This window comes from Lepidochelys olivacea (assembly GCF_965140295.1).
Source record: "Lepidochelys olivacea isolate rLepOli2 genome assembly, chromosome: 2".
Taxonomy (NCBI): domain Eukaryota; kingdom Metazoa; phylum Chordata; order Testudines; family Cheloniidae; genus Lepidochelys; species Lepidochelys olivacea.
The window spans coordinates 119,812,109-119,830,156 of NC_140412.1; the positions used below are offsets into that span (position 1 = coordinate 119,812,109).

General features: G+C 45.0%; 1 long non-coding RNA gene across 1 annotated transcript; it reads left to right on the top strand.

The window, feature by feature from the left end:
* Positions 1-12,256: 12,256 nt before the first annotated feature.
* On the top strand, positions 12,257-16,350 carry LOC311516830. The gene is made up of 3 exons (XR_014710507.1): positions 12,257-12,351; positions 15,087-15,172; positions 15,723-16,350. It is a non-coding gene; the product is annotated as an uncharacterized lncRNA (long non-coding RNA).
* The last annotated feature ends 1,698 nt before the right edge of the window (positions 16,351-18,048 follow it).

Genomic DNA, 18,048 nt, shown 5'->3' on the forward strand with positions numbered 1-18,048 from the left:
GCTCCTGTTTTGAGCAGCAGTTTGCTGTCTTTTTCATCTCCTTTTGAAAGGACCCAATCAAGGTTAATGGAACCTTAATATGACATCCTTTTTAATACTGTACCTCTTTGCCATGTGAGTATTCCCCTAACAAATGCTTTTAAAAAGGGAATCACAGCTGAGGACTCAAGCCGAATAAAGTGCTTTGTCAATCTGTATGGGACTGAATTTGGTGACTAGCTGGACTTAATAATACCACGCATTGGAAATTTACTAGCAAAAATAACAATCCTCTAACTGGTGTATATCCTATTATCTGTATGTTTGTCTTTTGGGCCCTGATCATGCAGTGGAATCTGCCTGCATGGGCCTGAATGCTCATTGATGGCCTTAGCTCTCTGTGCCCTTGCTGCTCCCAATCTAGCAAAGCACTTAAACATAGGAGAAGTCCCACTGAAGCATGTATTTAAGTGATTTGCTGGACTGTGCCCTTATACTGTGAGCACGTCAGGAAAGGGAGAGGTCTCTTCTTGAATGTCTGCAATACAAGTAGTCTGCTTTTGGGTGCTCTAATCATGCTAACTGATAATAATCTTAATGGACTAAATGCCGGGCTTTCCTTACTGCTCAAAACTAAAACAAGCTGGTCTAGCTTTTATAATGCACCGCTCATAAAAAAGCACCCTAAGATATGTGTTAGTGCTTATGTAAGGTTTACCTATACAGCAAGTGTAACACATATGTAGAAATAGACAGAAAAAGAAAAAAATAGATTGGATGTTGGTTGGTTGTGTGATGCTGCTAGACCACGTGTGTGCTCTTGCCAGGGCTGTGGGTGTCAGCTGAGCCCTGATAAACTCCTAGCTGGAAACCCAGACCAGCTCACCTGTATGTTAATATTGATCAAGACAGGTGTTAGATGTGTTTAGCTTCTATAAAATACATGTAAGTTGCTGCATGCATTAACCTTGCTTTTAACGGCAAGTTAATATGTAAGTTTTGCTTTATAACTGTAAACATGTCTGTTCTGAACTGAAGCAGGAGAAGGGTTCCCCTGTCCATCAAGGAGGACTATCAAAACTAAGTGGGCAACTGTGAAACATCACGTTACAAAGACTGGGCTAATGGCCCTCTCACACCTATAAAGGTGCTATGTGCAAGGAAGCTTGTCCTATCAGCTTGAATTCTGAAAGAAGAAAATAAGATAGCTGACATGAAAATTCTTCATCTCTTTGCTCTTTGGACTCTCACAGGGCTGGAGCTACGAAACAAAAGCAGAGATCCCCAGGTCAACCTGGGTTAGCCCTAAAAGACGTTAGTTGCTGACAGATTACCACATCTGACACCTTTTGGAACCACAGACTGTCATTCATAGGTGTATATATGTTGCCTGCTTTAACTTGTAAATAACTCTTTTTCATTTCTTTTTCCTAGTTAATAATTAAGTTTACTATAGGATTGGCTATTTTTGGTGTGAGAGCTGAGGTACAAAGTGACCTGGGGTAGGTGAGTGGTCTCTAGGGACTGGGAGCAACCTGAATAGTTAGTGATAAATGGTCACTTACACCAAAAATCACAAAGTCCAGCTTGCCTGGGTGGCAAGATAAACTGGAGTGTGCAGGGGGACTGTCTGTGACTCCATGGTAAGACCGGTATAGTGACCAGTTCACATTTTATTATTCACTTGGCGAAATCTAATTACAGAACCCACCACCAGCTTGGGGTCTCTGCTTTTCGACAGTCTGCCCTGAGGCTGGCACTCACAGTTATGAACACTGCAGACAGTGTGATAGCATGTATATTTAAATCTTTGATGCAAAGTAGGGAGCAGACCAGTGGCAACTTTAGTGAGGTTCCATCTCATGTGTTCAATTGCACCCACAGAAATCATGAAACCAATGGTGCAAAGCCAGGAAAGCATATGTTTCTCCTGGTCTGGGGAGAAGGGGAGGCCTTAGGGAGTGGCAGTGGACTGGACAGAAAGCTTGCTCCACACTTACCCTGTAACTATGGTGCCTGTCCTGAGGGGCTGGGCCTAGCTTCCTACTTTGGGCACTGTGACCTAGAGCATGGGGTCATAGCGCCGCTCAGGTTTGGCCCGGATGTTCTCCCAGTGACCCCATGCATCAGGTCGTGATGCCACTCACTCAAATTTGTCCTTGCCACTGCTCTGCCATGATGAAGGAGCAGCCAGGCCAAACCTGAGTGGAGCTGTGACCCTATGCGCCAGATTGCAATGTCCAGAGTGGGGAACCGGGCCAAGCCCCGTGGGACAGGTGCCACTGCTGCAGGATCAGTGCAAGGTGGGCTCGCTCTCCAAATCCCACCCCCAGGGTCTCCCTTCTGCATTGGGTGGGGTTTAGGTTTGTGGTGCTGAGGTGAATGGTTTTGCTGCAGGTGGTCAGTGTCCCCTCAGAAGTTCAATATAATGCACCCATTAAATGTGGAGACTACTTCCACCCTGGGAGCAGATCTTCAACTTTATATTCCTCTTATATTATACTTAATTTCAATATATATTACACATAAAAAAAATATTAAGAGAGAATTAAAGTTGCAAAGTCAAGCACTCCTAACTTAGGAATGCCAGAATTAAGGCTACCTGTGCAACCTCAGTTCGCCCCTCTTGTGCGTATACATTATGATATAGTCTTTAATTATATGATCACATCCTATTTTTTCCCTCAGTCAGTACCCAGCAGGGACCAGCTGTATATTTAACATGTAATGGAAAACAAGACCTTTTGATTTTATCCTTTTGCTTTTTAAAAATCTAGTAACTTTATGCCATTGAATTTTACAGGAGCATTGACCTTTGTTACATCTTGTGACTGGGGTCAGGCAATAAAGTCAAGTCTTTCCAGCACTCCCATTTGTCACACCCATATTACAAATTTTGCTTTGTTGCAACTGTTCTGCTATATGTGGACTACTCTGGTCATAGTACAGCACTCAGCTGGAGGATGTTGCAAGGACAGAGTTATAAGCAGCAACAAATTATCATGAGACTGTCACTCGTAGAAAGTTTGAATTGATAGTAACTTGGGTTGTGACTAAACCTGACTTCATGCACTACCTTTTTAGGTCCTTCCATCCTTGTTGTAGAGATAAAAGGCCTGATTCATCATAGGGTACTATAGTTTTATACCAGTGTAATTCCACGAGTATCACTGAAGTTAACTTACTCCATTTTCACATGGTGTAATGGTGAATCAACCCCAAAGCATGCCAGGCACCTGCAAAACAAACACTGTGCTTTTAAAACCTACCTGTGTATCAGTTTTCCGTGGCAATTTGATAGTTTTGTAATGGAACTGAAGTGTTAATTAGAGTCCAGGGTAGACAAGTTAATGGATCCTTGTATTCACTTTTCTCATTCTGATTACAGGCTAAGGGCCCAATCCTGTGATGCTAAACTCACATTAGCTTCAATGGAAGTTGAGGATGCAGAGCACCTCACAAGATTGAGCCCTTTGTTTTTATACCATGATAAAAGATCTCCTCAATAATAGCAAATAGAAGGTACTATTTTGACAGTATTGGATAGGCCTGAACCTGCTCCCATCATAAAACTCCTATTGACTTCAAGGGAGAAGGATCAAGCCATTTGGGTTAGCTTCCATCTCCCAATTAGAATATTTGTACTGTTTTTGCTACTTTAACATTTTTCTCTCTGATAATTCCTAATAAGCTGGGCCTCTGAACAAAATACTAGAAAAGATCCACAAATAAAGAATTTGACTGTAAAATGCTTGTTTCCCACCAACAGTGCTAGGTTCCTACAAATCACACAATGTGTCACTCATTACCTCTTCTTATATTACCCCTGCCACCAATACATACATGCGTAACTGGGCCCCCACAAGAAAAAAAAAGAGCTGAGTCATGAAATTCAGGAACAGGCTGGTCTAGGTCCTGATTCAGTCTGGGGCTTCAATATGACCTTCATTTCTCCAGCAAACTTTGTTACCTATCTTATGTATCTATCTTAGTCACATACAGAAAACTTAGTTAAAGAAGAGAGGTGGTTGGAAGTATGCTTCAGTTGAGTCCAAGTGATGCTCCCAAACAATCCGTTTGTTTTAAAAAATGCATAGCTTCAAAAGAACCCCAAATTAGAAAAAAAAAATCTAGGAATTAACAATTCAAGAATCCAGCCAGTTTCCCAATACCATATAAATTGATGTGAGTATGCACTGCAAACCTTGTTTGGGAGGTGACTACCAAAACAGAATGTTGGAAGAAAAGAATTAAAACCTAGGGATTTGATTTGTCCTGCCCTGCAATTTGTATATTCATTTGCATTTGTGTACAGTTAGTCAAAAATAGGTGTAAAATGCTACCAGGTCAGCGAGGTAGCTGTGAGGAAAGGAAGGATTCTTCAAATGCATGGAGCATAAAATGGTAGAAGGGAGCCATTTCTCAAGTGAGTCATGGAACATTTTCTTTTCAGAATCTTGTTTCCATTTCAGATATTGACTGAATGGAGACAGAATCTATCTGTCTTCGTAGGAGCTACAAACAACCTGGAAAAAAAGACCTGAATGATGCTCCGAAGGTGGTACTGGGATAATGGCTTCTATGCCTGGATAGATATTATATATATATATATATATATATTTTTTTTTTATTTTGTAATATAAATTCACTGGCATAGAAGACAGAATGAAAAGGAGAGTGGAAATCTCTTGGAATTCAACTTTTTGTCCTACTTTTAGAATGCTTCTGTGTGAGATTAAGTTGGTCCAAAAGGAGAAAGGAACATGTTCAATTTCTCTTTAGGTTAAGGATTCCTGAACCAGCAAATTTACATTATCTGTTGTTGTCTGAGTTGTAGGGGGATCTGTGCTGATCTCTGTCCTGTAAAGTTGAAAAAATGTTTCTGGGTACCAGAAGACCAAAGTGGCTGGAATGATTGCTTGTTGGAACAAGAGTTCTTTTTCTACTTTCAGTACAAAGTGTCTTCCACACCTACCCTGAGAATGCAGGTTGGTTGATGAGGTTGGATGAATCTGTGTGTGCTTTCTTTGAAGAATTCTTTGGATAACATAGGTCTTGTTCCAATGCCTATCAATTCAGTGGATGGACACATCCCTGATTTCAACAGGCATTGGATCAGGCCCTTAGTCACAACTGAAAAGTCATGACAGATGTTACCATGATAAAGTAGCAATGTCAAAACCTTACGTTCATTTCTTCTTCTTTTCATTATTATTCTTACATCCTTCTTATACTAATGTTGGCTCACAGGATGGAAACTAGTCTGCTCCATCACTCTCTGTTGTTAGCAGCTGCTGCCATCTGCTCTATGGTGTTGAGATTGACTGACTGTTCTGCACCCCATGGTAAGCGTTCTTCTTCAAGTTTCTCTTGGTGTCCTTTTTTCCTCGCATCAGCTGGTTTCCACTTGATGGCTACGTGTGGGAGTCTGTGTGTTGGCATCTCAAATTCTGTGACTGGGGTTCTGGGGAGCCACACTGAAGTTACTCAGTTAGGGTAAACCCCAAAGAATGATAAGTCAACAAAGGTCATGTGTAGTGCTGGGGAGGCAGCGATTGGCTGGGCGGGCGGGGGACCAAGGGGGGTCATGGTAGCAGTTTGGGGTTCGCTGTGTGACACAATTACAACAACTTTGTGCAGCTACTGGGGAAGTTTGTACAGGCAACAAATACACCCTGCGTGGGTGGGCGGGGGGGACCCTGTCACGGGGGGTGGCAGGTTTGTAGAAATTTTGGTGGTGCCCAGAACCCGTGCCCGCCCAAACTCCACCCCCGCACCTGCCCAAGGCTCTGGGAGAGAGTTTGGGTGGGGGAGGTTTGGAGTGCAGGCCCCAGGCTGGGGCAGGGGATTGGGGTGCAGGCTTTGGGAGGGAGTTTGGGGATGGGAGGGAGTGCAGAGGTGAGAGGTGTGGGGTGAGGGCTGTGGCTGCAGATGAGGGGTTTGGGTGTGGGAGGGGCTCAGGGCGAGAGTAGGAGTGTGAGGGCTCTGTCTGGGGCAGGGGGCTTTGGGGTGTTGGAGGGGCTCACGATTAGGGTTGAGGGTGCGGTGGGGGGGTGAAAGCTCTGGCTGGGGGTGTGGGATCTGGGTGGGGCAGGGCTAGGGATGAGTTTGGGGTACAGGCAGGCTGCTCCAGGCCAGGGGCCAGAGAGGAGGACTCTCCCCACAGCCCTTTTCCCTGCCCACAGCAGCGAGCTCTGGGGGAAGACCCCCCCAGCAGCACACTCACCTCCCACCACTGTCACTGCACGTGGTCCTAGGGCCCCTCTCAGGTCCAGGAATCTCCCTCGCCTCCCCTGCGGTGGGTGCCGGGGGTGCTGCATGCACCTCCTCCCCTGCTGTTGCCCCTGACTGTAGCCTCACTGGGGGTGAGGGATGGGGCTGCCTCCTTGCCCAGCATGGGGCAGGAGCAGTGACTGCGTGCGGAGGGGTCCCCTGTGCGGGTGGAGGGTCCCGCCGGAAAAGGGAAGGGTCTGAGGTGGAAGGGCAGGCTCAGTCAGTCTGCCCTGGCAGTGGAGATGGGGGGGGTGCTCGGACCCTGCGGCAGCAGTTGCTGCAGGGAGGCAGCATGGAGCTGCAGGGCAGAGGCAGGGGCAGGGACGCTCTGCTCCAGGGCCCGGAGAGGTGTGTGGGGGCAGCAAGAGGGGGCTGGGGGAGGCGTGGGGAGGACACCGGGCTCCAAATATTGGTGGAGCTGGGCCCCTGGGCCGACTCGACTCTCTCCACACTGCTGGGGCTGGCAGCGACGTAAACAGGGCTCTGCTGCCATCGCTGCCTGCAACTGCTGCAGCCTCCTCCTCTTCCTCCTCCCCTCCCCCGCCCCTCCCAGCCTCCAGCGGGGGAGGGGGCGGAGCAGCCTTCCCGCCGGCGCTCAGGGCATTAGGGTGTGCCTGGGCACACCCCGTGTGCACGTCTATGCCCTGCGGTGAAAACAGACGGCATCCATCCTTGTCATTGTGGTGTGTAACTGTATGCCGTAGCGAAAGGCGCTAGCAGTGGAGAGGGCTGCCGCTCTGCTGCTGGAGCTTTCCCCACTGCCTCCCCCCTGCCAGAGCCTTTCACTGCAGTAGGCTCTGGCAGGCATTTAAAAACAGCAGTGTAGACATGGCAGGCATTGATTGGGTGTGAGAGCCTGTGTAGGGTATGTAACCTGTGGGTTCAGGCATGTAGGGCATTCTGTTCCGCTCCACTTTGCTTGCCTAAGCAGTGCCTCACCATTTACACTGCTATTTATACCCATGCTAGCTGGGCATGCAATGTCTACTCTACAGGCAGCCATAAGTGTAGATGCACCTTTTGTTTGTAGCTTTTCAGGGGCGCAGTATCCCCAGCAAAGTCGAGGTCTTCTAGGCATTTGCCATCTACTCATTTATTTAATTTAAATTTATTTTATTTTATAATATTGTCTTCTGGCAAGCAGGTGGTATGAGCTAGCAGAGCACTTGCTACTCCATTGTTCTCTGGGAGAACTGTCACCAGGCTCAGTAAGGTGGCAGCCTAAGGAGAACCCTGGCATAAGAGAAATTCAGGCTTATATTTCTTGCAGAGTGGCACTATTTTGGTGGCTTTCTGGTACAGATAGGCTGGTGGTAGGTCACTCTGCTATGGAAAGCCAGTGGTGAAATGCTAGGCTTGGTTAGCAGGCTGAGATAGATGGAAGAATGCAGATTCAGCAAACAGGATACTTTGGCTGCCACGGCATAAAAGGAAGGCTAATAGGCTCCTGTAACTGAAAAGGCAATTCATTTGAAATGCCCAGCAGTTGTGAGAGAAAATCCTCTCCCTCGTAATCTGGAGTCAGACAGAGACAGACAGCTTGAGTCAAAGCCCATTGAAGTAAATCCATTGGATCAGGCCCAGAGTGTAGGGCTGCAACAGATCAGCAGCAAACTGAACTCGAAGGAGGAACTTAAACTGGTTCCTTTGTGGTAGAATGAACAGGTCCAATGTGTGAATAATGCTCAGCTCAAGGATGAGGAATTATAGGAGACACAGTAGGCCTGGGCTAGAACGCCTGGGAACTTTGGTCAGTGTCTGGAATATAAATACAAATTTTGCAGCTTGAGCCGGTCTCTACAAATGCATCAAGAAGCAAAGCGAAAAGAGTGTCTGCTAACATTCAGCATAAGAAGAACTGAAGAATAATCTTTCAGGATGTGCAAATCCAGTTTTAGAGATTTTAATAGGGCTCAGATTTCAAACTTCTTGATTTCTCCTATGATGACATTAAGGAAAACACTGTCCTAGCACAGTGGTGCCTCATCTGAACTGGAAACTAGACAAAAGTCAGGGCTAATGGGAATGCAATTTAAAATTTTGGAATAAATAACAGCAATTGAGGTGAATTGGATGTATACGAAAAGAAATGTGCACCTGACTGATATAACTGCATACAAACACTGCTACTGTGTTCAGTGCTGTCGGCTGTACTTGTGCATGCCTGCCAGCTCTTGAACAGAGTTTTCATTGATACACATGATTAGAAATTCACCATGTGCTTGTAATCAGTTAAAACAATTTTAGCAACACAGACACTAGAAATGGACAGAGATCCAGGGCAGAGGCCATCTTTTGTTCTGTGTTTGTACAGCAGTGGGTCGTGGTCCATAACTGGGGCTCCTAAATGCTATGGTAGTACAAATGATAAATAATAACAGACATCTGATGTATTCAGAGAGAAATAAGGAAAACCAAATAAACACCTCTGCAATGGAAGCAATGCCCCTACACAACAGCCCACAACCCAATACATAACAGTATGCAGTGTAAGCATGATGTCAGTATGGTGTCAATGAGACCTTTTATTTGCCATGTTGTTGTTGCCGTGTTTGCCCCAGATATTAGAGTGACAAAGAGGGTGAGGTAATAGCTTTTTATTGGATCAACTTCTGTTGGTGAGAGAGACACTCTTTCAAGCTGCCTGTAGCTCATCAAGGAGACACATATCATAAGTGAATCTGAGATTGCCCCATGACTAATGCAATCATACAGGTACTGTCAGGCCTCCATCATACACTGACCCCACACCAGCACTAGAATCTGCTACGTTCTCTCACTTGCAGAGTGGAAAGATGTAGCTTTAAATTGCTCCCATTTTTGCTGCTGCTTTGGGGGTGCGTCATGCTGAGTGACTGATGAGGAATTTGGTCCTGACTGACTACCCCCCACCCTGTTGTATGTGTTTTGTTTTTTGTTTGTTTTTCCAAAAGGTCACACTTTTTACAGTGTGTCTGCACCACATTCTGCCCAACCACGCTCAAGACGCTAAGGTAGAATTGCTTTATGTGTAACTTACACCAACCCCCACAAAAAGCATGTAACCATTTTTGTCTAATGGGCATCAGACACACAACAGACAAGCAAATCAGGTCTTTAGGTTCTATTCCTACCTTTACTGGGCACTTCCTGGGTGACTTATGGAAGGTCACTTAACCTGTCCTTTCCCCATTCCCTTCTCTGTAGAATGGCAATAAGGTTACTGACCTACCTCACACGAGTGTGTGAAGGCCAATGTAACTGCTATTTGAAAAGTATTGGCTGGAAGGTACTATGTTGTTGAGGTTTTTTTGTTTCTTCTTTGAATCATCCTAGCGCCTAAAACCCCCAGTCAAGGAACCGTGATGCCGTCGTGCTAGGTGCTGTACAAATACAGAACAAAAAGACAAGAAAGATGTGATCATTATATAAATCTTTTATTCAGGGTCTAACATATCTACAGCAATACAAAATGAAACCCCCAGTGCCTTTTTCTCTGACAGTCAGAATTCAGTCAAATCATTTTGGAAGTGTAACATTCCAACTTCAATAAAGATATGCATATAAGGAATTGAGGAACACGTTAACTTAGGCTGAAAAATATTTAGCAACCAGCTGCTGGTGACATCAGCATGGCCTGACCTGCAGAACAGAGATTGTATTGCCAGCTCTTGCTAAATAAAGCAGATGACTTATATTTTTCCTTTTTAAAGAGCAGATTTCCTTGGGGAGAACCACAAGCTACCATTAAGGCAAGGTTCACTCCAGTATTTGTTTTTAATTGCTCTCAGCTCCCACCTACTTCCAAATATTTCTGGAACAAGAGTTATGTGATTAAGCTGGAGTGATTCATGAGTTTGTTGGGAAAAGAGAAACCGGAAAAGAAGGGGCTGACTATTCAGGGTAATGATATCATCACACTGGCATCCTTTCCCTGGCCTAGAAAAATGCAGCCATCCCTGCTGTAAGAGTTTGGAGAGCAAATAATAGAGAGTCAGAAGCTGTTTAATTCCTTGGCAAGCCTTCAGAATATACTAGACATAGTCTTGTAAGGTTTACCGGCAGTGACTAGTCAAGTGGGAGATATGGGTATGTAGATTGCAGCCAAGAATAATGGCTGACAGTATTCAAGGAGAATCCCAAGCAAACAGAGAAGAAGATAAAGAAAAAGCTCAATAACTATAAAGAACATGTCATCTTCTTTACATCTTTCATTTGATTGCACCTGAGGCTTCTGTTCCTTTTTTAAAAACAAGGATGGTAACATTTCTTGGAACCATAAAGTCCCCACACTAAGATAACGCAAAGAAAATCTCCAGATCACTCAGCACTGAACTCCTTGAATCTTGTGTTCTTCACAGTAAAATGAATGCTCCTTGTAGAGGCCATGAAAGATTAGATGGACCATTTTGAGGTGGGGAACCAGCCGAGTGATTTTGTTTAATGCTGAAGTATTTTCCTTGTAAAATGGGATTTGGCTTAAAGACAGCTGAATGCGTAAGTGAAATCAGTTTGTCGAACTTCGTTCATTGCCTTGATACTGGCTACTACATATTTGTACAGTACCAACACAATGGGGCATGATGTGGGTCTCTAGGTGCTACTGTCATATAAGAATAATAAAATCGAAAACCGTTATGGGGCCTGATTCTTCTTTCCCATGAGAATGTGCAGTCAGTGGTGTAAATGAGAACAGAATCAGGCATGTGTTCAATGCAGAGTTGGCTTTTCAGTTTTTAATTTGTGTAAATTAATCTGTCCTCAGCACTGGTATTGTGCATTTTGTTTAGTCAGTACTAGGTTAAGTATTTTTAAGCTGGGGGAAAATATTTACATGAAAAAATGGTAGGACTATTATCTGAAAATTTTTTCAGCCTGAGGCAGGTTGAGGACAAAAAGTGCTCTGCGAGAACAGACTCATGATACAGATGTCGATAGATCACATTGGTTTCTATGCTTTCTACATTATGAGCCCGACAATGATTCCTAGGTGAGAAATAGGGTTGGGTCACTATAAGTAATATGTATGTCATTTGTCCTGATTTGGGGCTACAGATGTGTATGTGATACAAAAATCCCTTTGTTGCTATGTTTTGGGGTGCAGGGCAGGGCCGCACACCTTCTGTGAGCGAGCTGTGCAGTACAGCACAGCAGAAGAGGGTGTGGCCTCTGGAACAGGGGGCTACAGCCAGCTGAAAAATCCCTAAAGCCTGTGATTTCCCCCCCTTAACTGGACCTGGTTGCAACAGGCTGTTGCGACAGGAGGGACGTAAAAGGTACATGTTTACTTAGGCTCTGTAAGCATGGATGGGGGGTGGGGGAAGGGAGCTGGCTCCCCCCTCACTTAATGAGTTTGCTGGTGCATTTGCAGGGTTTTGCTCCTTGCACTGACAGCCCCTGCATCATCGCACCTCTTTGCATTTGACCCTGTGTGCTCTCCTTTATTTGTCACAGCAAGTGCACTTTATCCCCAGTGTTCCCGTGCTACCTATAGCCAGGCCTGTTAAGAGAAATTTGGGACCTCGGTGCATCGTATTCACGCTGGGCCCCCACCGCTTCCCATTTCACTTTATTTACACAGACATTACAGATGTTTTTGGGGGGTCCTGAGTTCAAGACATGGGACAATTGTCCCCCCCTTTTCTTCCCTCTTGTCAGCCATGCAGAGCCTTAGGCAGCTTTGACTAGCTCTTTCTTTTTCCCCCCTAAAATGCTGCTCTTGAAGGGTATCATGGTGAATAAGGGGTTGGCCCCTACCGCAAATTGGGCCATATTGTATCCCCACAAGTAAAGGGCCCCAGTAGTCCTATAATTAGATTGTATTGTATAAAGAGCTCTTGCTTACATATGTGCTTTTTTTCTGCTCGGTTATTACTTGATACACTTCCTTTCTCACCCAGTGCCCATGAGCTGGGATTCAAGCTCTTCTAATGGTAATACAATGCACTTGTCTGTAAAACCCAGTGCAATGGGGAGGGAGCGGAGGTATTCAGAGTGTAACGAAATTTGTCTCTAATTTTTTGGCAGACGGGTGATTGTTCACACAGATCACTTCACAGCCGGTAGCTTTAGCCCCACAGCCGCAGAGCAACAATGCTGCAGGCACAGCTTGGAGCTGAGGTACTAAAATAAACTAATGATTCATAGCGAGGAAATCTCAGGAATGATGAGTGTTTAAATCCAGCTTAATTAAAGCCTTGTTTGCTTTAATCTGAATATGTGCCTACAACAACAGAAATCTTCTGGTGTGAGTATAAGGCTAAGTGGTGCAATACTGCAGCAGTGGGCAGTTTCAGATGTGGGAGGGGAGGTTTTCTCTGACCTATTAGATACTTTGCACCAGGGGGCCTAGGACTAGTCAAAGCTCTCATAGCAATAATTGCTAGTCACAGACCACTGGACCTTGCCTGGCTTACTCATATTGGGTCACAAGACAGGATGTTAACCGCTGACACCACAGCATGTTGCTAAATGGCTATTTTTAAACACATAAAACATGAATAAAAGCAAAATGTTTTGCTTTGATCTACAAGGAAGATTTGAAGCAAGTGTATTGAGTGATGATGGGTCCCTGAAAATCAGGAATGTCTCCTTTTTCAGGGCCTGCCTCTGGCAGTTTTACAAAAAAAACCAGTGCCTTGTCCCCAAATTTGTAAACCCTTGAGGCCGTGGCCACCTAAGATAGCCTCTTGTTCGCTGAGCTGGTGAAACTGACATCAGGCAAACCAAGCACATATGTACGTCAAGGACCAGCCCCCATCAAGTCTGTTATAGGTTGCCACCTTTCCCTCCAGGAAGCTTGTCTTTGAGCTAGTCCTCCCCTACGGGAAGAGTCAAATGACTGCACATAATGTGTAATGGAGATACAAAGGTGGTGCAAAGTTCACCTTTGCACTCCCCTTATCTGCTGATGCTGTGGGCCAGGCCAGGTCACCAGAACTGAGTAAGATTTCTGACTGCTCTCACTTGTGACAGCTGCTAATTGCCCTAAGGAACCAAAAAACACAGCCAAAGAGCAGTGGGGCCATGCCCCATTTCCTCTAGCCACCTCCCTTTTCCCCTGCTACACTGGCAGCAGGGAGGGGATGATATAAGAGCATCTATGCCACTAGAAGATCCCCTTTACGTGAGGATGGAGCTCCTGCAGCTGAATCTCTCTGGGTTTGGGGCCAAGTTGTACCAGAGATGGGGTGCAGAGCAATTACACCTTATGGGAGAATTTGGGTTGGGGACTGAAAGTAGTGAGCCTTCTGGCAGTTCAGCAGCATAGCCACCATATTGAAGGTAGCAACTGACCCAGCCAGGGCTGATGTCCATGCTTTCACCTTCCTCCCCTGCATGAGAGTTGGTCACTGGATTGTGGCAGGCACTGGGAAAGGGGGGAAAAAAGAGAGCAAGTGGGGAGACACAAGACAGAGATAATGAATAACTGGCAGAGAAAGGGTGAAGGAAATAGAAGGGAGAGGGAAGGGAAAGAAGCCTGAACCTTGAGGAAAGAGGAAGCAAAACAACGAAAGCAGCAGTGTGTGTGTGTGTGTGTGTAGGGAGGGGGAGTAGAAAAATCATAGAGAAAATAGAGCACCCTTTTCTCTTCCTCCCATCTCCATTTGCCAAACCCTTGTATGCAGTTCCCTGACCTTCACCAAACCCCTCCCCCCTCATTAAATCCCCCTGTTCACTTTGGAAATCTGGCTACACTACAAGTGAATGGATTTCCAAAGTAATTATTTTTCTCTTTTAAGGAATTGGTTTGTGGGCTACTCCTGGCTTGGTATAGCCAGTGACATCAGTAGAGTGGCACTGGGGCTGAATTTAGCCCTCTGTCTGCAAAATCTATTTTAAAAGAAGTTCCCTTAAAGTGGAGTTATGCAAAATTGTCATTATGAAACTTGCCTAGTTTTGTTGCTGACTCAAAACACAGTCCAGCCTTGCTAACGTTTGTGAACTTGCTGCTGTTGCACTACAAACATTTGAAACTGGGCATTTTCATCTGGGTTTCACTTTGAATTTCAAGGTTGGTTCAAACACCAAACTGAAGAGGTGGATGCAAAACTGCAGTGAATCAAATAATGGGTTTGTATAGAATCATAGAAGTGTAGGACTGGAAAGGACCTCAATAGTCCCCTGCACTCCAGGGCAGGCCTAAGAAATAACTAGCCCTTTCCTAACAGGTGTTTGTCTAACCTGTTCTTAAACTCCAATGATGGAGATTCCACAATCTCCCTAGACAATTTATTCCAGTGCTTAACCACCCTGACAGTTAGGAAGTTTTTCCTAATGTCCATCTTAAACCTCTCTTGCTGCAAAGTAAGTATGAATGCCTGCAGTCCAAAAGCTCTCTGCTATAAACTTGCGGGTTGCAGGAAATCTGCTTCGGCTTAATGGAAGAAAATGTATTCCAAAGACTGGAGCACATGTAGGTGGTTCCCAATATACCACAGAGTGAAAGTGTGGGATGGATGGTGAATAGAGCTTGTGTTTCCAACTACGATGCTGAGAAAATACATTTCTGATTTAGTGAAGCTGAAGACCGTTGCAGTGGGGGATCAGGTTTAATTACAAATGGATTATAAAGCATCTGCCCAAAGCCATTTACAGATGCTTGGCAACACCACCACTGTTTTTAATTAGCAGTGTGGGAGAGAGAGAAATCTTCCACTCAGACACATTATTTAAACAATAAGATATGGCAGAAGAAGCTGGATGGATATCTTGCATCTGATGGGGGGAATGTTGTCTCCTTTCTGCGCAGTAGTGTCTGAATGCCATGTTTTCTTTACATCATGCCATTTTAAAAGCACATTATCATGTTAACTGCTTTCTTGTGCGCTATTAATAGTTTCATTTCTTTCCAGCTGCTCCATGAAATATTCACCACTCTCCCGGAAAGGCTGCTTTTGCTTCCTGCTGATAATGCATAGCATCTGCTTCAAGCTGGAAGGTGAATGACTAAGTCAGGTGGCCTAGACTTGGGCTTCTTCCCCATGAAGAATATGCTTACAGAAGAACTGGCAATATATGGAAAAATATTTCCACAGGCATTCACTCAAATTGAAAAATCAAGTTTAACTTCAGTTGATATATCATTTGCATTCACTTCCTGTGAATGTTTGGGTGATTGAGTTTTACTTGCATGCATGCTAGTGAATTCTAAGTCCACATGCTTGAGTATCATCGCAGGAAATAGTGTAGTTCATATTGAACTGGGTCACAGCAGCAGGACCGTGTTCACTAAACCCTGCGCCAGAGCACTGGCACAAAGCAGGATCCAGATAAGGATCTAACAACACCGTTTTTCAACTAGAACCACACTGGGGCATCTTTAATGTACAACCAAATTCATATTCCTCCCATCTGAGCTGTTGGGAAAGGGTAATGAGACACTTGTTAAGAGGAAGAAGAGAAGTTTGGGGCCTTGATATGGGATAGTGACTAGCAGGTACTGAATAGATGCACGCAATATAATAATACTTAGATCTTTATATTTTCAGAGCACTGTATAAACATTACTCATCCTCACTACATCTGCAGTTTGCAAGAGGGGAATCTGAAACTCAATGTCTGGGTGATTTGCTCAAGGCTACACAGGAGCTCCTGGCTACCGTTACCTACCCTACATATCTACAGAGACTTCATAGCACTAGACAGATAATATATACTGTAGGTCTTCCAAACCTGTGTTCCCAATGCAATGATGATTGGAATGACTTATGGTGGATGCTCTGGAGTTGTTCTGAACATCTCAAGATCTTTTTCTTCTCCGAAATGGCCCTAGGTGTGTTGACATCCTGAGCAAAGAAGAAATTGGGTGTCCTTGTCACCCTTAAATACATCCCAGAATCCTTTTCATCAGTTACAGAAGTGATCTCAATGGCTTTAGGAACTCTTCTTATTCTTCTGCCCGCTTCTTGCCTGGAACTGAGTTACCATGATAGCTCTAGCACTAACCCTAACCCTGACATTCCCATAGATGTGATGTTCTGCATAGTCACCCATATCCTTGAACCCAAAGCCAGCACTCTAATTTCAAGAAGGAATGGATCTCGATCATGATTGTTTCTTGATGATCCTCATGACACCTGAACTATCTTTTGTAGAGGTTGGCCTAGATGACCACATGGAGGCATCTAAGCATTCATTGGAAGTTACTTTTCAAGGGAAGTAATTTTATTCTTGTAGCTTTAATTTGCTTTGGTATTTTTTGGCTCAAGTCTTGCTGCCCATGCTGTCAGTTTCCTGATAAATTGAATAATGTTCTTAGCATATGGAGCCCATTTTCTTCATATTGTATCCATTACCAGGCTTTGCTGTCTTGTTTTCTATGTTGCCTTGATTCAGGAAAACACGTAAACACTTTAAGCATATGCTTGAACACCTTTCCTGAATAGGAAAGCTTTTGCAATAGGGCCTGTGTCTGCAACATTTGCTTGGCCATGCCATACTATTTTATTCTCCTACTCCATCGCAAGCCTGTGCTACCATGATTCCATGTTTAGGGCTTAATCCTGTAGAGTGTGGAGTGCTCTCCACAGCTCAGTTGGGGCCAAGCCAGGGAAGGAGGCAGATGTCTCAAGCCCTCTGCAGAACTCCAGACTAGGCCCGGAGTCACCTACACCCTGCCCCCGAAGAGGACTGCGGACGGAGAGGAGGTACTGGAACTACCATTGGCCGTCTACCCAGAAGCTGTGGAGGACGTGTGGCCAACTGAGCTGAGCCAATGGACGGCAGTAGGAAGTAGCCCAGGAGAACCAGATATTAGTCTGGTTGTGCTACCAGGAAGTGAGTCAGTGTGATTTGGTGGGATCCCTGCTGATCCAGTGGTGGAACCACCCACCACTGCTAGGGCCCTCAGCTGGGACCCACTGGAGTAGGGTGGACCTGGGACCCCCTACCGCCCCGCTGCCAACCCAACAGCTGGCATTTGGCCACATGCTTATCTTAAACCTTTAGGCCTGAAGTCTCTTCTTGCTGTCTGTCCTAACCAGGAGGCTTTGGGCTAAAGACTGTTCCTTGCTCTGCCCTGCCCAGAGGGTCAGAACACTAGACTGCTAACTACTGTCTGCCCCAGCCAGAAGACTATGGCTATAGACTGTGTTGCTCTGCCCTGCCCAGAGGACCAGAGCCATAGACTGCTAACTGACTGCTGTTTGTTGCCTGACGCAGTGAGTCAGAGTGGCCTCCTTCCAAGCCTGAGATGGAGGGACCACTACAGCTTCCTATGCTAGAAAACAGTAAAGAGATGCACAGTATATAAAAGAAATGGAAGCTAGAATGGTCACAGTGTTATTGGAAATAAAAACTGCTCTCGGCCTAGATTTTTTTAAGGCATTTAGGTGTTACTCCACCCAGTGTTGCAAGGCTTATGTGATGGATAAATCCAATTTTCCAATGTGATTTAGGCACCTAGGAACCTAAAGCTACGTCTACACTATAAGTGCCACAGCAGCACACCTGCAGATCCTTGCTGAAGTGACAGATGGTTTTTTTTTGTCGCTGTAGTATGTCCACCCCTCAAGAGGTGGTAGCTTGGTTGATGGAAGAATTTGTCCATTGACTTAGTGGTGTCTATACTAGGGTGTAGGTTGACCTAATGACCTTGCAGAGGGTGTGACATTTTTCACAGCCCTGAGCAATGCAGCTAAGTCAACAAAGTTTTAGCTGAAGATCAGGCCTAAGTCTTGCTGAACGGACTCTTGAAAATGGGATTGAAAATCACTTAGGCCTAAAACCTTTAAAAATCTGGCCCTTTGTGCTTTCCTCTGGCTAAGTGCCTGATCCTACCACCCTTACTCATATGAGTAGTTCCATTAGAAATCA